The sequence below is a fragment of the Etheostoma cragini genome, chromosome 20 (genome assembly GCF_013103735.1).
Source record: "Etheostoma cragini isolate CJK2018 chromosome 20, CSU_Ecrag_1.0, whole genome shotgun sequence".
Classification (NCBI taxonomy): Eukaryota; Metazoa; Chordata; class Actinopteri; order Perciformes; family Percidae; genus Etheostoma; species Etheostoma cragini.
In genome coordinates this window covers 9,246,476-9,268,179 of record NC_048426.1, presented here as the reverse complement: position 1 = coordinate 9,268,179, position 21,704 = coordinate 9,246,476, and the positions used below count along the sequence as shown (strand labels likewise).

At 40.5% G+C, this 21,704-nt stretch overlaps 1 long non-coding RNA gene across 1 annotated transcript; it reads right to left on the bottom strand.

Moving 5' to 3' along the window:
* Positions 1 to 737: 737 nt before the first annotated feature.
* Positions 738 to 20,240, bottom strand: LOC117935839. Its single transcript, XR_004654833.1, has 3 exons — positions 20,142 to 20,240; positions 2,684 to 2,688; positions 738 to 750 (listed from the first exon to the last, which is right to left on the bottom strand). It is a non-coding gene; the product is annotated as an uncharacterized LOC117935839 (long non-coding RNA).
* Between the last annotated feature and the right edge of the window lie 1,464 nt (positions 20,241 to 21,704).

Sequence of the window (21,704 nt, the reverse complement as noted above, 5' to 3'; positions counted from 1 at the left end):
CTTTACAGGCGAGGCGCAGTTCATCTCGAACGAGCCTATTGTGTAGGGACTCACATTGTGTGTTGACACACCATGTTGCTGCTAGCAACTGCATGGAGGAGGAGCATGTGCGATCACGGAAGGCTTGTATCACGTGGACGCACAGACAGTTTTGTTGGAAACAGTAGTTTGATCAAAACAATCCCAACTGAAGGTCCTTTACTAACTTTTTCCAGAGATTTATCAGTCTTCAGCAGTGCTTGTGTTTGCTCAATTGTCAGTTTTATGTTTGTGGCTTTGCTTGTAATTACATTATAGAAATAGAAGTTAAGCAAAGTACATAGACACTAGCAAAAATACAAATTTGCAACAGCAAAAAACTAATGAAGAGAACATCACTCCATCCCTAGAAAGAATGATAACACATCCTACATTATCCACATTCCCTATTAAGTCCAACAACCCAGACAGATATATCTTATTGATGTTATATAATAAGGATGACTGTGAGTGGATGATTCAGGTTTCCAGTCTGTTATAAAAGAACGCGTGTATGCTTGTTTGTTTCTTTGGATGTTTCAGACATTGCACTCTAGTGTGTGTTTGGATCATTACTGACATTGTTGAAGTCAGTGCGGTGTTGCTTCTATTTGCCTAATGATATAAGGCCGCTGGTGGCAAGTATTTGAAGAATGTTTTCTCTGTGTCTGACATCACACTCTCTTTTATATGTTGATTTGTATTTGAGCGTATGTTCCTGTGCACGTACATCTATGACAACCTTTGTGTATTCACACGGGTACGTACGTGCTAACCAGCGCTGCAGAGCCGTGACTTCATTTCTATCTGCACAACGGTGACATAATTAACATCTTCACCTGGCTCCTGGTTTGTTCATTTAAAAAGCCTAATTAATCACAGGGACAACATTAGGACTGGAGTCCGAACCAGCAAGCGTGAAATTACCTTTCCCAGAGACTGGGCTCAAACGTCCATAAACAGTGGTCCTGCCAGCCAACCCTCTGTAACCGACTCTTTATCTCATACCATACACAGCCTGGGAAGGAGGGAGCAGGGAGAACAAGAGCAAGAAAGGCCAGCAGAGGTGGGAAACAATGTAGATGTATAGAAACAATGCAGGGGGATCCGAGGGAAAAAGACTTTCTTTGTGGTATCCCATCACGCCGTCACAGTGATAATCCTGCATTGCTGCGTTAAAATAAAATTAGCTGGTAGGCCAGGTATCTGGAACACCTACTCTGAGTAAGCTCTCTGGCCAAATCAATAACTCTGATCTTTCCAGCATGGGAGCAGAGACAAACTCTTTACATCAATAGACGCTATCATATCCCACGGCTGGTGTTGAGTACTGCAGCGGCGGTTCTGGGGGAAGATTGTATGAATCATTGAGGACACCCACTCTCCTAACCTCTCCCTTGCTACCTACCTGCAACCCACCTCCCCCACCCCCCCGCCCACCATGAGCTGCCGTCAGCATCAACTGTCTTTGTACTTAACCTCATACATCACAGCTAACTCGTATATCAATGTTGTGTTGAGACAGCAGAGAAGGGATGCGTGCCTATTTCTGGTTCAGTAGGAGTGGATGATGGCCACTTTGTATGCGAGTATGTGAGTTTGTGTGTGTGTGTGTGTGTGTGTGTGTGTGTGTGTTTTTCTGTGTGTGTCTGCATGTTTCAATGCTTTTTTTTATTACTTTCCTTAAACACATTGATGACATTCTTGAGTATCTACCCTAACTACCCTAACAACTGTCTCAACGTCCTCTCAAAACATCTGGTAATTGTGTAGAAATAGTACCAAAAAGGAAAGTTGAACCTCTGCACTAGACAACAGTAATTACAATAGAGGCCAGAATTACCGTAGCACAGTATGAATTTGTGCCAAAAAGAGACACAGAGTGGCACACACATACATAGTTCCAGAAAAACAGCATTGTTTCAGGTCAGAGAGGACTAACATTTCAATCTTGTGTACAAAGTTGTGATGAGATGTTTGTTTTTCAGGTCCAGTGGGAACTGGCACAGATAATTAATTTGGTCTCATAAACTCCTGTTCCCACATACTGGGGGACTGGGGAGCTCTGCCTAAACTCATATTTGAATTATGATATCCAAACCTCGTCATTCCCAGGTGATCCACATGGAATAATCATGTGAGTATGCAAGTGCACGTATGTACTGTATATGTAGGTATAACCTACATGTGCGCTCAAGTGAGTGCGCCTGTGCGCCAGAGGGCATACGTCTGCGGCTGCTGCTGTTAAGTTCCCAGGGAAATCAGAGCATACAGAAAGAATGAGGGTGGGGGGGGTACAAATAAATACATTTGCTGAGAAAGGGAGTAGCGGGAAACAGAATTAGGAGAAGGGAGGGAGAAGCAGTGAGAAGAAAAAGGGGAAAGGCAGGCAGAGATTCAGGGAGTAAAATGTTGACGCCAGGCTGCTCGCTGGCAGCTGACAGACGGAGAATGTGGGCTGGTTTCTGGGTTGCAATCAAATCCCTATAAACAGAGTGATCATTCACTCTGCCTAAACTCTAGTGCATTACTGCCAACCAGCGAGGACACACACTTTCTCACACGTGCACACAGACACAGCAGTTGTAACAACAGAATGGTGGGGTTTACAGCAGAGTTTGTAGTGTACGCACGTTGGAAATGCACACACATTATATATGAATACGTACCCTCATGAATACATTTTATGTGCGTCAATGCCTTCACACAGATTGGAGAGTGGAGGATGGAAATGACACAAAACACAAGAAAGGGACAGGAAGGTGGTTGGAAATGAAAAAGATTATGTTTAATCCCTAAATTCCCCTGGGGGGGTCAAGAGTGCTCCAGTGAGACTTGTAGGTTTCGCGTGATATTTCAGAGGTGATGTAGGAGTTGTGACTTTGTTGTTGTTAATGTCTGATAAGCTACTTAGCGATATAATATTCAGAAAAATATTCAAAACTTTGCAGACAGGCGCTTTAGAATAACAGGATAAGTGGAGAACTTTTTCACCCCGAGGATGGAATTTTCCTTCTGATCTCAGTGAGAGGAAACAAACACCTGAGTGTGTGTCTGCACACACACTTGAAAAACAACCACGTTTGCTTCTCTGTTTGCACGGTCACACAAACAAAAAAATAAATCATTGGGCTGCACGTCAGAGCCGATCAAGAATTTCTTCCATCTCAGTCTGGACCAATAAACTGGAAGCTTACCTGTGCACTTACTCCACACAGAGGGAGAATCAGCGAGCATGGAAACACCAAGTCAGGGAAAAGAAAAACTCTCATTGACTTCAAATCATTCGTAATGCATCTGCCTCAAGGTCCTGCTGTTCTGTTTGTCTTTGCTCGCTGCTGTTCGTGCACAGCTGCCATCAGAAGCCGATACAGCGACTGTACTGTGAAGTAACGGGTTGGTCATGTGCCACAGGTTGCTGCTAATGTGAACCCATGCTTCTGGACTGATGTTGTTTTAAAAAATAAATAAAAAGTTTTGAATAAAAGGCCTGCAAGAGCTCGCTGACTGATGGATTGTCTGACTGATAGCCTACCGGAAGACTTTACTTGTCTCAAGCTCATTCTTGCACAGCACATGAGCAGTTTGAAGTGATAGCAGTGGCAGATTTACCACCCAAAATCTTTTATCTAAAACAATGGGTCAAGACGTTTCAGACATTTTTGGGGGATTCCCTATCTGAATTGAGGGTCAAAGGATAGAAGTCTATGTATACTGTACAAATTGTATAGCCCCTTGAGGCAAATTTGTGATATTTGGCTACATAAATAGCCAACCTTTTTTGTTTTCCAGCGGAATAACAAGTTTTTTTCAGCTATAGCAAATATTAGGTAATTAATATGAGCTGGTTAAAAAAAAAGAGTCTTGGTTTGGAGCTCACTTGTTTTATAACAATAAACCTGTAAAAGACATGTTGAATATGCACTTGATGATGACATAAATTGAAGTCCGAGCTGCATGTCCGAGGCAAAATGCCAGCATCCTCGCCTGTTGATGATCTTTGTTGGTAGGAGACATAAAAATGAAGAAGCAGCTTTGTTTTTTTAGACGCACCAAGACAATTTTGCCTATTTATCAATACATGTTGTAGCTGTGAGCTTTTAACACCTGTCTCTCAAGATTTTTTCCTCAAGGACACCTTGTACGTAGTGATTGAGTGACAGGCCTTGGCTTGCTCCACACGTCAAAAGTCACACCTTCACCTTCACAAACCTTATATCATTCACAATCCAACATCTGCACCTGTGCAGAGAGAGCCACCGCCGTGAAACAGTACAAAAACACATCATCTTTACAAGAAAGCAGCGCTTGCTCTGTGAGCCTGAGCGTTTCAGTTAAAAGATTCTGGGTTTTGGATTTGGATGGGTCTGACTGTCTCGCTCTCTTTCAGCGCTGCAATGACCACACCTCCATTGTAACGGCAGAGAAATGGTTTCCAACTATTTGCATTTTTATTGATGCTCCAAATTGCAAATAGCTTTCTCCTGCTTTCGTCTTTGTCTTTGCGTTGCGGAGGGGGAAGAAATCCTCATTTGTTCAAGCAGGCCCTATATAAATCACTATAGCAGAGTGAAGCGAACTGAACTCATCTCTGAATAAAACATCAGGATGCAGACATAACGCACTGGTAGCAGGTCTCACTCTCTCTCTCCCTCTCTCTCTCTCTCAGTCTCTTTTTACTCTTTGAAATTGGCTGTATCCTTTGCCTCTGTGTTCTGCAGAGCTGGAACTAATACTGAAGAGGAAAAACACAGTGCTCACACATATTGCACTCAGCTTATGTTTGGGGTTTTTTTTCTGTTCATTTACTGTTAAGACCATGCAACACATACTAAATGCAATAAAAGTGGTTGTGTGGTAATTGGTCAGACACATTGATTGCCTTTCTGTTTGCTGCACAAGCTAGCTACATTATGGATTGGCCTATTACGGTCACTACCCCGTTGTAACAAGCAATAGTATCTGCACTCTGTATGAGAGTGAAATTACTTAGTAGTCGGTGAATTACTGTGAAATCCGAGTCTCACACACACACCTCCCTCTTTTTTCCTTGTCTCATTTTCTTTCAAAATGAGCAACTAGGAGCAGATGAAATGCCATTGTTTATGTATTTATTCATTGTGAAGCAGGGATTACCGACGTTACAAGGTCATTCAAACAGATGAGTGAATGCTCTATTGACTGAAATGTAAATACAGGCTCCTACTGGGCTCCTATCACACAGCTAAAGGTACAGCAGCTGTCTTCATTGTCCTTCATTGTCAGCCAGAGGAGCAAAAGTGTTTTCCTTAAACTGCTGATTAAGTTGCTTCAGCCTCCATCAGGGTCTAGGGATCTTGCAAAATAGAAAACCAGAAATTGAGATGTAGATATTGATTCTACAATCTAAAAACAGAGGGCACCTTTCAGTTAATATTACAGTAAATGACAGCCAAGCAATAACCCCTTTTACACCTGTAACCTTTGTGGTAAATATTAAGGAAACAAACTGTAAAAATATAACGTCTGAATGTGAAATCGAACCCAAAATTGTTTGCTTGTTATCAGTTATGGACCATTTCCTTATACTTTTGTATCTTTTCATAAACTCAATAATACTTTATTTATCATTCATACATTTGTTAGGTTAAGGTTCTTTTCTGCCTCCATGGGGTGTAGGGATAGAGTATAAGGTGTGTGCACTGACATTTCTTTCTGAAGGTCTTCATTGTAAAGGCCCAAGACAGAGATGTTGCCCCATCCTGTCTACATCTCCCATCGCGTCAAATATGGATGCTTGGTAAAGTGCCTTTGGCATTGTTTTTGACGCTTAAAGTCATCTCCAGGCGTCATATCTAAGCAAGCTTAGCTAAATGCGCTTGTCCTATCCTGTGTTGTTTGACTCATTCAACACCCCATAACAACCTATCTATTTGGATTTTGGGCTTTCATACATAGTCACTTTTAGTGCTACGTCATCTTCAAATGCAGTGTAGATGCTGCTCCCCTTGATCCATTCTACACACACGCTGAGGTGCGCTTTTTGCGTCGTTTCTGACCGCCACTGCCCAAACGTTCATATTTTACGGGTTTGGAGTGCAAACGGGTTGTCAGGCTACATTTGACGAGCTTGTATGCTGGTGTGTCTAATAAGTTATTCAGCCTCCTGTTGTTACGCTCCTGCACCCCTACCAAATGAAAATGGAAAAAAAATTGAAATCATAATGTGAAGCAAATGTCCTTATATTTAAAATAAAGAAAGTAGCAAACCTGTTCAAAGAAATATTCAACAGGATAAGGCTTGCAGTATTCTATGTTTTTATCTTTAACAAATCCCCAAAAAAACCCAAACCTGTAGGTCCATCAGTCAACACTTTTCAGCTTCCCCTGCCTGTCTGCATCATTGTCTGCATCAACAATTCCCATCGAAATCTTAAAAAGATATCACAAATTTAGAGATATATACTTTCATGATTAAGAAATACTTAATCTCATAAAACAGCTGGGTACTGTAGTTTAGCCAAAGTTACTCAAACAAGAGTAAATGGTGGGTAAATTTGTTGTGGACTACTTTCAGCCGTGTTTTTTTTTTTTTTTTTTTTTACAGCAGCAGGATTGTGTATATAAGATTGACCCAAAATAAACTATACTACCCAGATTTATTGAAATTCAAGAAGCATGTCCACAAGTGCAACAGTGTGGTTCATTGGTGTGTTTTCAATCTCTATGAGGAATGAGTTATTTAAAGCTTTGGCTGTAAAAAGCAGAAGTTAGTGTTAGGATCAATTTATTTTGGGTTTTGGTCAACTTTTTGACAATGACATAAATACATGAACAGAGATTGTACGTGTGCAGAAGTGATGTTAAAATATGTGATCATGACAAGAAGGCTGGACTTATTGGCGTAACCCCAAATTGGAAAAGAGATCTGTGCTAGATACTAAACTGTAAAACCTCACTTTAAAGTAAATTTTAAAAATGTTGTCCACCAGTCTAGTTGAGCTGTAGGTGTCAGAGGTGAGAACAAGCAATAAGTTAATCTGGCAAATGTTGTTTTTCCTTTGTGGGAAAGAGGCTATTGAGACCAGTTCAGAGTGACAAACAAAAACTGCCATCCTTCCTGTCTGCTTTTTTGCAGATCCATCCATCCTCTCCTTGCTTCTGCTCCGTGTTCTGTCAAATCCTGCTAAGCTCCTCATCTCATCTCTTCATCGCATCTTTCTTTCTTCTATTTTATCATCCCTTTGACACTTGCACAGAGGAGGTAAAATGGAGTCATCTGTCTGTCTGTCAGAGTGAAAGGTCATTAGCCAGTGAGGGGGAGGGGCAGGAAGGGAGGAAGGACACCTCAAGGTAATTATGAAGTTACCAAGCACACATCAGCTTTAAAAAAAAAACTTTTTACTTCAAATAATTGCCTTGATCTTCATAATAAATTCCTACACCACCTTCATTTTCTTCAAGATTAATTTATTTTTGAGATAATGAAGGGTTTCAGCAGAAAAAAATGCTTTATTCTCTGTTTAAAGTTTTAGTGCAAAACCAAGTTAATTGAATTTCAGGCTCAAGTTATCAAATTTTACATAGAAATATTATCAATGTCGTGATACTTTCTGGGAGCTCCAGTTTCTTAGGTCAATTATTAACGGTAACTTTTAGTCTGAAAGCAACAATGGAAAAAAAAGTCTTAAAAGTGATCTCTGAGAAATTTATGTCTGGCCAAAGGCTATCTGGGAACTTGTAACCCAGGCTCACAATAGATGCCTGAACCAACATAATATGATAATATGAGAGAAAGAACTTTTAATTATAAACTGTTTCTGTATGGTTGTCTGAGCCACAGCACCAGTGGCAGTGCCAATGGGTGGCCAGGGAGTACAATTGCAGCCCTGCCTCCCTACCCCCCCACCCCCTTTCCCAAGTCATGTGCATAATATGCAAAGTCAAATTAAAGCAGTATATTTGTCTTTTTAAGGAAAAGGACAACTAGCCTATTTAAAGAACAATGAATGGTCGATGTAGATACATAACACATTTAAACAGGGTTGTTGTGGCACTCAAAATGTTAACTGTATTAGTCCATGCACATCAGGTAATTAGTAACTGTAAAAAAAAAAAAAAAAGTAACCAAAGTATATGGTTGGATGCCATTAAACCATTGCACCTTGTTTTTTACCACCTTTTCCACATCAGTAATATCTTCTTTTGCAGTATTTCAACTTTTTTTGTTATTCGTGGATTTTCAATTTGGGTTCTTCTTATTGTACAACTGGCAAACTTACAAATTGTTCATGGCAGGAGTGTATGGGTGATATGACATATTTGTTCGGTATCATCCCTCAATAAAACTCCTCATTGAAAATGGAATGAAATGCCCTTGGCTCATTGGAACATCTCTAGCGGCAGACTCTGCTTGCAAATAAAACTTTTTCATCGGCTCCTCTATAAAGAGGATCAGTGTGAATCCCTTGAGAGAGAGAGAGAATGTTCAATTCAGCCCCAACATGTGCAAAAACATATTCACCATTAACCATTACCATCTGTTGAGAAAACGCCAAATAAATACTAGTTAAATAGTGAACGTGATGATGTAAAATTGAAATGAATTAAGAAAGGTCTGTGAGAGCAGAGCAGGCGGTGAGTTAGAGGGATAATTGGTCTGTCAGGTAGAAAACGAGAAGGTGGTGTTGAATAAGAGGACAAAGGTGGAGAGCTAAAGAAAGGTGGATGGGAAGAAGCGAGGTGAGGAGAATTGAAAAGAAAGAATGGGGTGAAGTTAAAAGACGAGTTCATGGACGGCTGGTGAAGGGAGAGGGGAAGAGCGGGTAAAAAGTGGGAGGGGTGATTCCTAATCTTGTTGTTTTTTTTGCCTATGATGTCTCCCGTCGAACTCAGTTTGCCCCACGCTTGTCTGAGTCCACAAACACAGCACGCCACTCTCTTTTCCCATGCAACTCAGCGCTATGTCAACCCGCGCCGTCCCAGCCCCCATCAACAACCCTGTTCACACGAGGGATAACACTCACTGAGAGGCTTACACACACTGACAGACAAACACACACATGTGCCCGCATAAACAAACACGGCGGAAACTGCAACACCAGCAACTTTTCCCAAATCAACACACTTCTTATGCAGCCTAGAACACCTAGAAGTTGTGATTGCTTGCTACAGGTGTTTGTGATCCAGGAGAAAAGAGAGAGAGAACAACAAACACAGTATGATTTACAGGACAGATAAGAGAGGGGGGCGTGATTTGAGTGTGTGGATTGCAGAGTAAGGTCTTATCAGCATTAACTTTCCTCAATTACATGCAGCAGGGGGAATGAGTCAAGGTGCATTTCAATGTTACCACAACAACAGCCCCTCCTACTGGTAGGCAGTATAACAGCAGGGGAGCTTGTGGACAGATTGTGTAGAACAGGACACAATGTTGCTGTGTTATGGGTTTAAGACTTGAATCCACAGGTGTAGGGGTGTGATGTTGTGTTATGATGAGGCAGACAACCAAAGCAGTTAATTTAACTGTTTTGGTGGAGAAGCTTTCAATATTTCCTGAATCCCTTGATTATTTATCTTACAATTTCATAAATATTCCCATTGATGTAATGCAATTAAGGTTTAAATTAGAAAAGACGATTCTCAAAGGGTAAGGGTCTAAATTACATTAACATAGAACAGAAAAACTAACCAGACACTGTTCAATTCAGGCTGATTTAAGACGACTAACAAAACTACCACGGAGGAAAAAGGCAGGGCTTATGTTAACTTTACTCATTAAAAGTAAAGACACTTAGTAGTCTGAGTAGCCACCACCAATGGCAGTGTGACCTCGGTAGAGAAATATAGGAAATAACTGCCAGCCCATCGGGAAAGCAGTGGCGGTTACAGTAAATGACATCACCAATCAATGAGACACTCACACCTTAGTCCAACAAGCCATCATGGAAAACTGTTATCTCTTCACTCACGCTACAACTGGCATGCGTTTCTTTCCCCCTCCCTTCACCGTTATTGATTTTGTCATCCAACAGAGCTCAGGAACGGGCAAAGTTTCAATCTCTCCGGTTAAGCAGATGTTCCAGTTAATGCAGCTCAGAGGCAACGCAGCAAGTCACAGGAAAACTCCAGACATGGGTAAAATTGACCCAATAAGTAGCCTCTTATTGTTACTTGCACTCCATAAGCGTTAATATAACAGAATGGAATTTGCTTCAAAAGTAACATGACAATGTTGCACGTTTATGAACCACCAATAAGGACACCTATGATACTCTGGGTTCATTGGTTTACAAAGGGCTTATAATTTCTAACCCAAAGGCCTTTTTTTTAAAGCACATTTTGACTTGTCATAGTAAGTTACTAAGAAAATGAACGGCCCATTGTATTCACGTGTCCCACTAAGATACAACAGTGTGACAGTTAGCCAGCATGCATAACACCAGAAATTCATTCAGTCATATATTAATTTGATAATTTACCACCTATGCTTTTCTTATTGTAACAAAAAATGTTTTGAGTGAGAAATACCTATTTGTTTTTATTATCTTTTTTTTGTATGTTGTCAGTGTGTGTCTGAGTGAAGTTTAACAGGAAGAACATATAACATGTGACTAGATGAAAACACCACAAGAAAGTATTAAAAAGAAAAATAACCATTAATTGAGGGTAAATGCACCATCATTAGCCAATAATGAGAACACTATTTGTTCATATGAACAAATAGTGTTCTCATTATTGGCTAAATATATATATATACACACACACACATACTGTACTGTATAGTATATCCCTTTACTGTATATCTCTGACTTGCACTCTTATTAACCATGAAATATTATCACCATGTGAGAAACCCAAACAACCTCTACTGATGACTTATTATCACTGCAGAAACCTGATGGCTTTTAACAAAGTGAGTAAGCTACTTTTAAATGGTCATGACGCTCTCTTCTCCTCCTCAGGCTTGCAATGATATACAAATAATCAAGTAGATGGTGGTCCAGATGCTCTGCAGCTCTGCAGGTGGTCAAATTGTCTGCAGGGGCCCTTCTGCAGATGAATAAAAAGAAACTGCTGCTGAAGCGTCGTAACACTAGAAGAAGATTAATACCAGCCAATTGGATTTTTCCCCCAACTGTTGTTCTTACTGTATAATGGTTTATTCCTCACCTTTAAAGCATTTAGAAATGATTAATTACTTAGAGATGAATCCATAAGTTATAACTTGTAATCTGTATAAAGGTGCCAAAACAATTGCAAACCTAGTGTTAAATGTACAGAATATGAAGATGCCTTTGGCAAAGAATTGTCAAAAAAAAGGCTGGAACCAGAGGACTGAAGTGTGTGTGGTCCTCAAATAAGCAGTCAACAGATCATTGGCTTGTTCCTGAGTCCTCTGATGTCTTTAGCGCTCAAGGCCACAGCTTTCTTAAAGGAATAATCAGTGATATGTAACTGCGCTGTTGTACAAAATGAACATAATACATCAGCAGGGTTTTGCAAGTGCCAAACAATACCTGTATTTCCACTTCCACAAGCAGTCTGGTCCATCCTCTTCTTTTGAAAGAAGCTAAGTGTTTACTGTGAACACAGTGAAAGGAAACCCTGCTGAAAGACATATCCACATCTATTCTCCACATCTTGCAGTGATCTTGAGTAAGTGTTATCTGCTGAAGAAATGATGTTCATTTGCGCCGAACAGGCTTCCAGAGCACACAAGAGACGACGATAAAAGAGTCTCCATCAAAGATGCCACCTTCTGGCCTCACGGGGAACATGGTAACTGCAGGAACTCTGAATCAAACACTCACTGTACATTAAGTAGCACCAACCGCCGTCTCCCTGGCAACAAAAATAAGGTTCTGAACTCACTTCCCTCAGATGCAAACTTGAGAGGAAACATATCATCATGACACAGGAATTAAGAAATGTCTGTGTGGAAGTGAATCTTACTCGTATGGAGGGTGAAAAACGCAATTACTCACTTCTACTGTGACTCTAGAGAGACTGAGACTAGTAAAGAGGCAACGTTTGGCAACACAATGGCAGGTCAGGACAGCGTTCCTCTGGAACTGCTTTTCCACATCTGCAACTTGTCAACGTAACAGCAGACATCTAACAGATGTTCCACTCCTGAAGAAGCGGATCACATTAAGATGCATCAGGTCATGTGAGGTGTGTTGCATACACTGGACGCATAACACTGATAGAAGTAGGTACAGCAGCCAGAAGTGTTAAAGTAGGTTCTACGTGCATTAATCCCATTGGGGTGTTAGGGGTGTCAATTGACTCTGTAATAGCAGTGTTTTAGTTCCAACGCCTTATCAATGACAACATTTGCATTTCCTGTCTGTATACTTTCTATTCAGGATTAAGAGCCATTCTACCTACTTTCAAGAAGAAAAAAAAAAGGAAATACAAGCTTTAATCTACGGTAGGATGACACAAATGATCTCTGGTCTCAACTTCAACCTTCATGCCAGCATTACCTTCAAAGTAGTTCATTATCAAAGTCCTTACCGATGCAAGGTGTCCTATATCACATGTGAGCATCATCCAATGTCACCTTTCTGTAACAGGTAGTGACAGGAGTGCAGTCATGGCACTAAAATTGTTTCCACAGGGTGGGTTTTTCACGGCATAGGATGTTGCGCTTCACTTCTTAATTAAACCAGTTAATTTGGGGCTGCATCTTCTCCGCTTACATTCCTACATCCCTTGCTCATCATGGTTCATTGGTGTACAAGGTCATTGTGAAAGAAACCCCCAAAGTATTGGGTCATATGTTTGCATGGATATCAATTTATTTGCATGAATGGAAACTCATCAAAGGTGACTAATGTCGTTATAAAAAGGTTTGCAGTTGGTGTTACTATAGAAACTTTGTGTTCATTCAGAATTGTACATACCTATTGATTCTATTTGAAAGGAGACAATGACCTGTATGCACGGCTACTTGTCATCCCCGGAATACGATTTCATACTTAAAGGCAACAGGAGGCGGATGAAAACTCTTTGAATTTAGGAATGCTTTGACAAGCTTGATAAGAAACTTTCCAGCTGAACTATCTTTGGGGTGATTTTAGTACATTTAAGTTGTGTGCTTTGTAGTGTACTTGGTGGCATTGTGCTCCATGTCTTGGATGATATTTTTTAAATTTATCTAACCAAAACTGCCCTTTGTACTGTGAAAGATGTGTACATGTGCCTATCTACCTCAATAGGTCTATCAGCTTAACTTAAAATATGACATTTTCCTAAACCCATTAAGGGGATACTTTGGGTTTTCTACTCCTTTTTGTTTGTTGTGTGTATTAGTGTGAGTTTGAGCCACATCAGGACACATCTACAGTAGATGTTTCTGTCTGCCACATACTACTCCTTTCATAGAGAGAACGTGTGAGCTGTAGCGTGAGGATGGTTAGAAGAATGTAGATAAAGACAGGGGGACAGGGAGTGGCTGTTAGCAATAGGACAAGCTCTTGACCTTTTCCTCTTCCTTTTTTCCCCATATGCTGCTCCAGCTCCCTTTAGGAACACACACACACACACACACGCCCATATACACATGCACGAAGGCCCTTGGGGTGTGTTTAGCCTTGAGGTTACCATCTGTACCTGCCTGTTTGGTATGCAGTGGGCTCTGCCCCCAATCACAGTGAAGCCTATTCCCTCTTTGCCGTTTGTGGCTCTACCTGCCTCCACTGAGCATGTATGTTCATGTTTAGGTATATTTGTACATATGTGGGATCATTTTGCTTTTGTCTGTGCATGCGTGTTTTATTTGAGCAGTTTTTGATCTTTGTCTCCTTGTGTGGGTGAGCATTTGGCGGGGTGTGCGAGTGTTGTTAAGCTGGATCCTAAAGCATGGTGCAGACTTTCTTGTAGCGCCAGGGTCTAATCTTTCAGTTTTGGGAGACCAGCTGTTATGCACAACAGTGATCTCATCTTAAAAGCTTCATATGTCTCCCGGCTACTGTGTAAATTTGCCTGGATGTATTTTATGATAAAAAGTAAATGGTGGTATGCATGTACAGTTGAATAACCAATCAGGACTACTTTGTTATGCACTCTATATTAAGTGTTGTGTGTGCTTGGATCTCTTTGGGGACATGCAGTAAGAGCACTACTTCAGGACTGAAATCATCTGAGCGAATGTGTCAGCAGTGTTTTTAATTAGTGCAAGATTTTGAACATTGAACGCATGCATGGGAAAGGCTTGATGAGAATGTTCATATTTGCCTCCGATTCCACGTCCCATCAATGATATTCAAAACTTAATTAACAGATGATCAATAGTGTTTACACTGTAACGAGATGGGGGCAGATTCTAATTAGAATATCCATACATTATTAATGACATTAGCAAACTCTGAAATTAAAAGGAGACAACTGCCGCGTTAAATTAAGTCAGCACTCAGAGAAAATTGGTGGAGAAAAAGCCTGAAAATGAAAGAGTGAGTGAGGCGTAGATAAAGGAGTAGATGGATGGTGTAATCTATTTTTTTTTTTTTTACTGACAACAAAGATGTCCAGAACTACACAAGTAAATAAGACCCAAGTTGTAATTAACTCAAAGTATCCTTTGACTTCTCCATCAGAGCCACTTTAACGCTCAATTTCAGAAGTCAAATCAAAAGTAAGACTGTGAGAGCCAAGCCTGAGAGGAACATGTGAAGATCATCTTAAGTTCCTCTTGGTTCAGCTGCTGCCATGTGTGTTAGGGGAGTCAGAAAGACACTTCTGAGGATGAGATGTAAGAATCTCCAAGTTGGCTAATTACAAAAGGAGCTTAAACACTCCTAATTAGCCTTTTCTATTGTAGTATCGGGTTATCACAATGTCATGTCAATGTAATTTTAGAGGGAAGTGGAGAAAATACGGAAATAAAGTGGAGTTAGAATTGAAAAGTAGCACTTAGAGGCTCAGCCGGGAATCCACTCGGATTGTTTCGACGCATTTGGTCCCCACCGGTGGTTTCACCAGCCATTACACTGCACTGACTTAATACACACATGGATGTTATAATTTCAAATGAGAAACCTGCGAGCTGATTTGTCAGCTGGAAAATTCCTTTTGTTGAAGTTGGACCAACTCGGGTCCCATAGCACAATTTAACAACTATTTTACAAAAGAAAATGAAGAATCATGATATTATCATCGGAATAAAGATATTTGTAGTCATTTAGAGGCTGTTTCTTACAATCTTACAGTTTTCTTATCGATAGATCACCTTGTGAAAAAAAAAAATACTGTATGAAAACTGTAGAAGACATGGCCATCACAGTTTCCCAAAGTCCAAGGTATACTCCTTCAAAATGCTTGTTTATTCTGACCTGCAGTCTAAAATCCCAAGATTTCTTAATAAAAAGAAATGATGGACCCTACTAAACGGGCGCCATCTTGACTACAAACAAAGGGGAGGGACCAGGGACTTCTGCAAGTTTATATTGCATTCTCCATTTCTTTGCCCGGCAGTTGATTGGAAGAATGCTTCACGGGTCTGGCTGCTCCCGAATTTCAAAACCGACCATTTCAGAATATTTACAAAAATAGTTCACCGAACTGTGTTTCCGAAAAACCTTTTAAGTGTGAAATGGGCCCTTTAGTAGCTGAATCTGTGAATTTTGTTGATCGACAGATGTCAGTTTAAAAGATTTTTTTCAGATTTTGAGACGAACGACCGCTACTCATTTGCATACTGTATTTTTGGCGGGATCACATGGGTTGCGTTCGTCTTATTCGTCACGCTCATCCCGCTCGTCATTTCTGTTAAGTGTTGTAAAGTAAGTGTTCCTTTTGGGACAAAACTAACCATCAAAAGTGATTAGTATGTGGTCAGTGTTGATAGAAGTGTGTGAGACACAGCCCTACTCTGACACATAACCTTGTTGAAAACTGGTTTGGTTTCTGTACGGAATGTACTGTTCTCATTAGTGCGACCATACAGAGCCAGGCTAGGTGTTTCTAGTCTTTTTTCTAATCTAATATAGTCAGCTGTTAGGGGTAGCTCCATATTTAGCTATGACTTGAGAGTGGTATCAATCTTCTCATCTAACTTTCAGCAACAGAATAAAGCACATTTCCCAAAATGTCAAACTAGTACTACTCTTTTATATTATTTAGTGTTTTTGTTCACAGATCCTTCCGGAAACTCAATCTCGAGAAGATAAAACTGAAACTCTAATTAAATGTAAACTTGAAAGGTTTTTCACTATCCTTGAGAGATTGATTTTCCCTGCTCAGACATTTTATAACACAGCCCTCACGCCAAACTAAAACTTAACATGCTCTGGCCATTGAAACCGGCAGAACTCATGACACTGCAACTTTTCCATGCAAAGCCCGCTTGAAGGTGTTTTTTGCCTCCAATGTTGCCTTCCAGGCAGTTAACCCTAACCTTCACCCTAAACATTACCAACATCTGCCTGTAAGGATAAAATTGGGGGCAAAAACACCAAACACCGCTAAGTCTCTTAATAATCTTTTTTTTTTGTTTTGTTTGTTTTTAAATATGCCCTGCAGGGATGAACATAGTCCTACTGAAGCACAACCCTGAAGCTTGTATTCTATCAATATCTAATCACACATTTTTGTAAACCATGTTTTAGATCGACAATGAAGTAAAGGGTCCCTCTCTTAATCTGGTAGAGGCCAGAAAAAGCAAACATAAGGTTATTTGTTTTTTAGAAGTCAAGGTTGTTGAGGGGTCCCACAGTACATAATGTTAACATTACATAACAGTAAAATGATATATGCTTAAAGATAAACCAAGGTTACGTATTGGTTAAAGCAAATGTAGTGAGATGGGGAGGGACACGGAGCTAACTCCCCAAAAAGGTGTGGCTTTTGACTAGCCTACAAGAGAAAGCAGAAACCGAGTTGATGCATTGTGCCTTTCCCTGGGGAAACAGCCCTCACTTTAGCTGTGTTTGTGCTAACAGTACAGGGAAATTATTATTGCATTGAACCATACCAAAATGTGTTTATTTGATTATTACAGACTATTAAACTGTGCTTGCTTGAATTAAGTTAAGCAGGAGTGAGGCAGACCTGAGGACATCTGGCCCAGCTGACACTTTTTCTTTAGACGCAGGATGAATTGCTGACACCGTACAGTGAGCGTTGTAAGCACAGATACGATTCTCAGTGTCATTCATCAGAGGGTAATAGATGTGCCCAGTAGGCCAGAAAACAAGAGAAAGCCACGAGCGAAGACGAGAAGAGAGTGAAGAGGGATGCATTCATTTCATCCGCGATGAAAGACAAGAGACACAATATCAAGATGTTTGGGAGGCCATCTTTCACCGTCTCTTTACTCTGGTCTTGTGCATGACTGTGTGTGTGGGAAAAAGGTAATTTGATTTTCTGTCCCTTGTCTTCTGGCAAAGGTTCGCGACAACAGCCAGTCCACTGAGCTTCCAGTTTCACTTAAACTTTCAGCCTTGAAACACAAGCTCTCCCTCTGTTTCTCTTTTTCTGCAGCAAAACAATATTGGTGCATGAACACATATGCATATACACTTAAACACACACACACACACACACACACACACACGGTCTCATATCTCACCCTCCGTAATTAAGCCTTCATCATTGATTCTGGGGGCATTTTGAATGTGTAACCTTATACCAGCAGTAACATTTCTTGCATTTATAACACAAGTGAGTTTGTCTGTCTTATTTGTTTTGTGCGAGTGTGTGTACGTGCTTATGTGTGTGCGTGGGGTCGTGTTTCCTTGGATACACTGATGGGCTCTCAGATGGCTTGTAGCGGTCCATTAGAGATCAATGGGATCCCTGCTCCTAATTCCTACTATCAGGGTGCTTCTGATCCTTATCTGCTGTGTGGAAAATGCAGTCAAAGCCATTTCACACACACACACACACACACACACACACACACACACACACACACACACACACACACACACACACACACACACACACACACACACACACACACACACACACACACACACACACACACACACACACACACACACACACACACACACACACACACACACAATATATGCATCTGCATAAATGTGCTTCCCAGCCACGTGTACGTGAAGATATTCTCACCGCCACAGACAAATCTTCCAGGCATCAGGTGCCTGTGTGTGTGGTGAATGAGGAGGAGATGGATTTCTATTGAAGTCTTAAGCAGAGATCATCATGGCTGTGAATGGGCCGTGAGGTGATGGTGGTTAGACCGTGAAAGCCAAAGCTCTTGAGCTTAGGATGTGTAGCTCCAAAACATAGCTACAGCAACCAGCCAACACACAGTAATACAGCAGCAAAGTGTGGGGAAATTGCTGCTGCTCCATGGGTGTGTTTTATATTCCATTGTTCCCATTTGAAAGATTTATCTTCATACTATCCTCAATCCTTCCTCAAGAAACACAAGAGTCCAATTTGTATATTAATCAGTCCCTCCAGGATTAGGCGACCTTTTTTGAGATTGGTGCGGCCCAGAATGCCTAGGGTTGGGCACCTAACCGAAATACTCTGATCCTATGAGTGTTAAAAAATGATCAAGAACAAACTACGTTGTCATGTTTACTTTGCATTTTAGTTAGTTCAATATTAGCCTGTACACAATGTTGTTTATTTATATATTTATTATGAAATGTTCATGTTGTGGCAAAAAGGTTTCTCCCTTTTTGTTAATTTTGGCCCAGTGGGGATTGGTACCAATCTTAAATATCTGACTGCCGTACCCCTATCCAAAAGCACAACCAGTGTTTTGAGAACTGTTTTTGATTCACAATTAAGGTGGAAAATAAAAATTTTGTGTTCAGTATATTTTTGTTGATGCTGAAATGGATTTTAAAACATATGGTATTATTAAGGAACCAACATCAAAACTGAGGTATTGAAATTGGCATCGGATTGAAAGATTTTGAAAGATGCTCAGCCCTTTAGTCTTTAGTATTTTGCAAGTTTCTTGGGCTTACATTTTGTTAGTCGCGTTTTTTTGTTTGTTTTTTTGCGAGTTGCAAGAGTTTTTTTTGGTATACATTTAAAAAAATATAAATGAAACTTGTTTTCGGGGAGAATGAAACAACTCTGGGCTGAGTTTTTTTAGTTACAGCACCAAAAACACTTTAGAGTGAAAAACCATTAGAGCGTACATGGATGTTAAAATGTATACATGTTGGCAGGACGGTCTGAAATGCTTTAAACTGTCTTTGCTGCACGTTTTGTTGGTAAATGTGATAAGTTCGAGTCACACATGTGAAATAAAACATGTCTATTAAACATGATCATTCTAGGGCGCCCACTTGGCCACACGTTTTCTTGTAAACCTGATTATTAGAATGAATTGATGATTAGTGTCAATCGTTTCCTAAATGGGGGACACCTTGACGTTTCAAGTCTCTGGGTTAGACTGAAACACACGGATCTCTGAAGCAGACCTCTGCATCGCTTAGCGTCTACTCTCGCTGTAAAAATAGCTTCAGGTTTATAATGGACGTGCTCTGATGTGGGCGTGCTGCGGCTGATGTGTCCCTATTTCTGCCATCATTTTGGGTTTTCACCTCCGATGTAGAGCAGCATACAGTCACTTCCCTAAACTGTCTGATTCAGAGACCAGCATCTTAACCGGGGCTCTGTGTCTGTCAGGAGGTCTGAGGTCTGAGGTCTACTGTATCAGCAGAGCAATCACGTAATGCACAGCAGACTATGGTGCAGGTGGATTATTTTCTGAAATATTGTGACTTCAATCTTGTAAAAGCCTATTGTATTGTCACTTTATTTTTCTCATAATATCCCAACTCCAAATCTCAGAGAACACAGATGAGATTTATCTTGAATGTGCTCATAATTTTGAACATAAGCAGAAATCTTACACGTCTGAAATATCACAGTCCAGGGGTTATTAATAAATTAAAATGAATTAATGTATCATTCAGGTGATTAATTTTCATATGAACATTTAAGGAGGTTACTTTCCCAACAAAAGACGCAAAAGAGGGAAGAGTAAATGATGCCTAGGCTACATGTGTGCTGACTGAGATATAATTAGAAAAGTCTACAGGAGAATTAAAAGATGAAAGTAATACAGAATGCCTAAAAGCCTTACTGCAATATATTCCATTATGTTTTTATATTTGGATTGTAATATGTTTCACTTTACATAAAGATATTTCCAGCATGAATTGATTCAGAAAAAGGTAAAAAAAATTAAGAAATTAGAATGAGATGCCTAAATATTCACAAGAATGCAGGAAATGAAGTATTTAATGCTCAAAATTTACCAAAGGTCTAGAACCGGCCCTGTACGTTTGTTACGCCAACCCGTTCTCACTCCTGCTTGGTCGTTGGCTCTCAGAGTCCCTTACTGACACAAAGTGTGGCACCTGGGACTGTTGTTATTGGTTGAAGTCGCGGGAAACTCCGGTCATTTGTCAAATATGCTGTGATTGGTTCAAAATTGCAAGTCACAACGAATTTACGGTGAATGGTTGAATTTGCATAGCCGTTGCAATCGCAACATCACAAAATCCTGGAGGGGGACTGGTTAAACTGCCTAAAAATCCCAAACTGCAGTAATGCTGCAGAGAAAAGTAAAGACAAGTCATTTTGGAATTTCTTGAACTTCTGGAACACTGCACTGCTCTCACTTAAAAACTCAGAAGCTTGAATGACTCAATGGCTTGACTATGCACAGGTTTCCCTACACATGCTTGTTTCTCTCTGTGTGCGTGTGCTTGTCGGTTCTTTATCAGTTCCATTGTGGAGCTGCTGTTGTGCTCGTGTGCTCCTGAGTGTAATTTGAAGAGATAGGTTACCGTTAGGGTAAAGCGATACGGCAGCAAACAGCATTGTTATACGGGAAGCAGAGGGATAACGGAGCGGTCTAGATTTCATAGACGATCTCCAGCTGCCGTTATCGCACAGCAGCGTAATGAAACCTTTACTGGTCCAAAACAACGGGGGACATCCTTCCTCTCTCCCGTACTTCTCGTCCTCCATCCCCGCATCTCACCCTCTCGCAACCTTTTTGTATCCTTGTCCTCCCTTTATCTCTCTCATCCTCATTCTTCTAACCTTCTGCCATCATCATCTCATTTTTTTTTAATTTCCTCTTTCATCTTATCCTCCCATTCGTCACACCATTTTTCCTGCATCCTCTTCCAATTTTTTTCTTACTTTTCCATGCCAGTCCTTGCTATTTGTTTTCAGTGACTCTGACTGTTTAGTCACCAGCAGGGAAACAGAGGATGAATATAGCAGGAAAAGACACCCGTTTTTTAATCTTTTACCTCATCTTGTGCAATTCCGCGCTCCCCTTTTTCTCTCCTTTCAGCCGCTTAAAAGACTTACTTTCATGGACAAGTTATCAACCTCTGTGGAAATGTCAAACAGATTTTTATAAAAGTACAACACAGCTCCGTCTTTGGTGGTACGTCAGAAGCGTACGTGAATACAAGCATCTGAGGAAGAAAAAAAAAAATCCTCAAGACTGTCTTGCTCGAAAAATCCCAGATTTAAGCCTCTCAGACAATCAACCATTTTAGTAAACACATGTTCACAATAAGGCTTGCCGTTTTTGGTTGTTTGCTGCTCTTGGTGAGCTTTTGAAGGCCCCAAGAGGTCTCGGAAGTTTAAAATGAATTACTTTTGGTGCAAATGAAAGTCTGCTCAGAAGGAGCCCTCACCACGTAATCAACTAATCAGATTCATCATCCCCC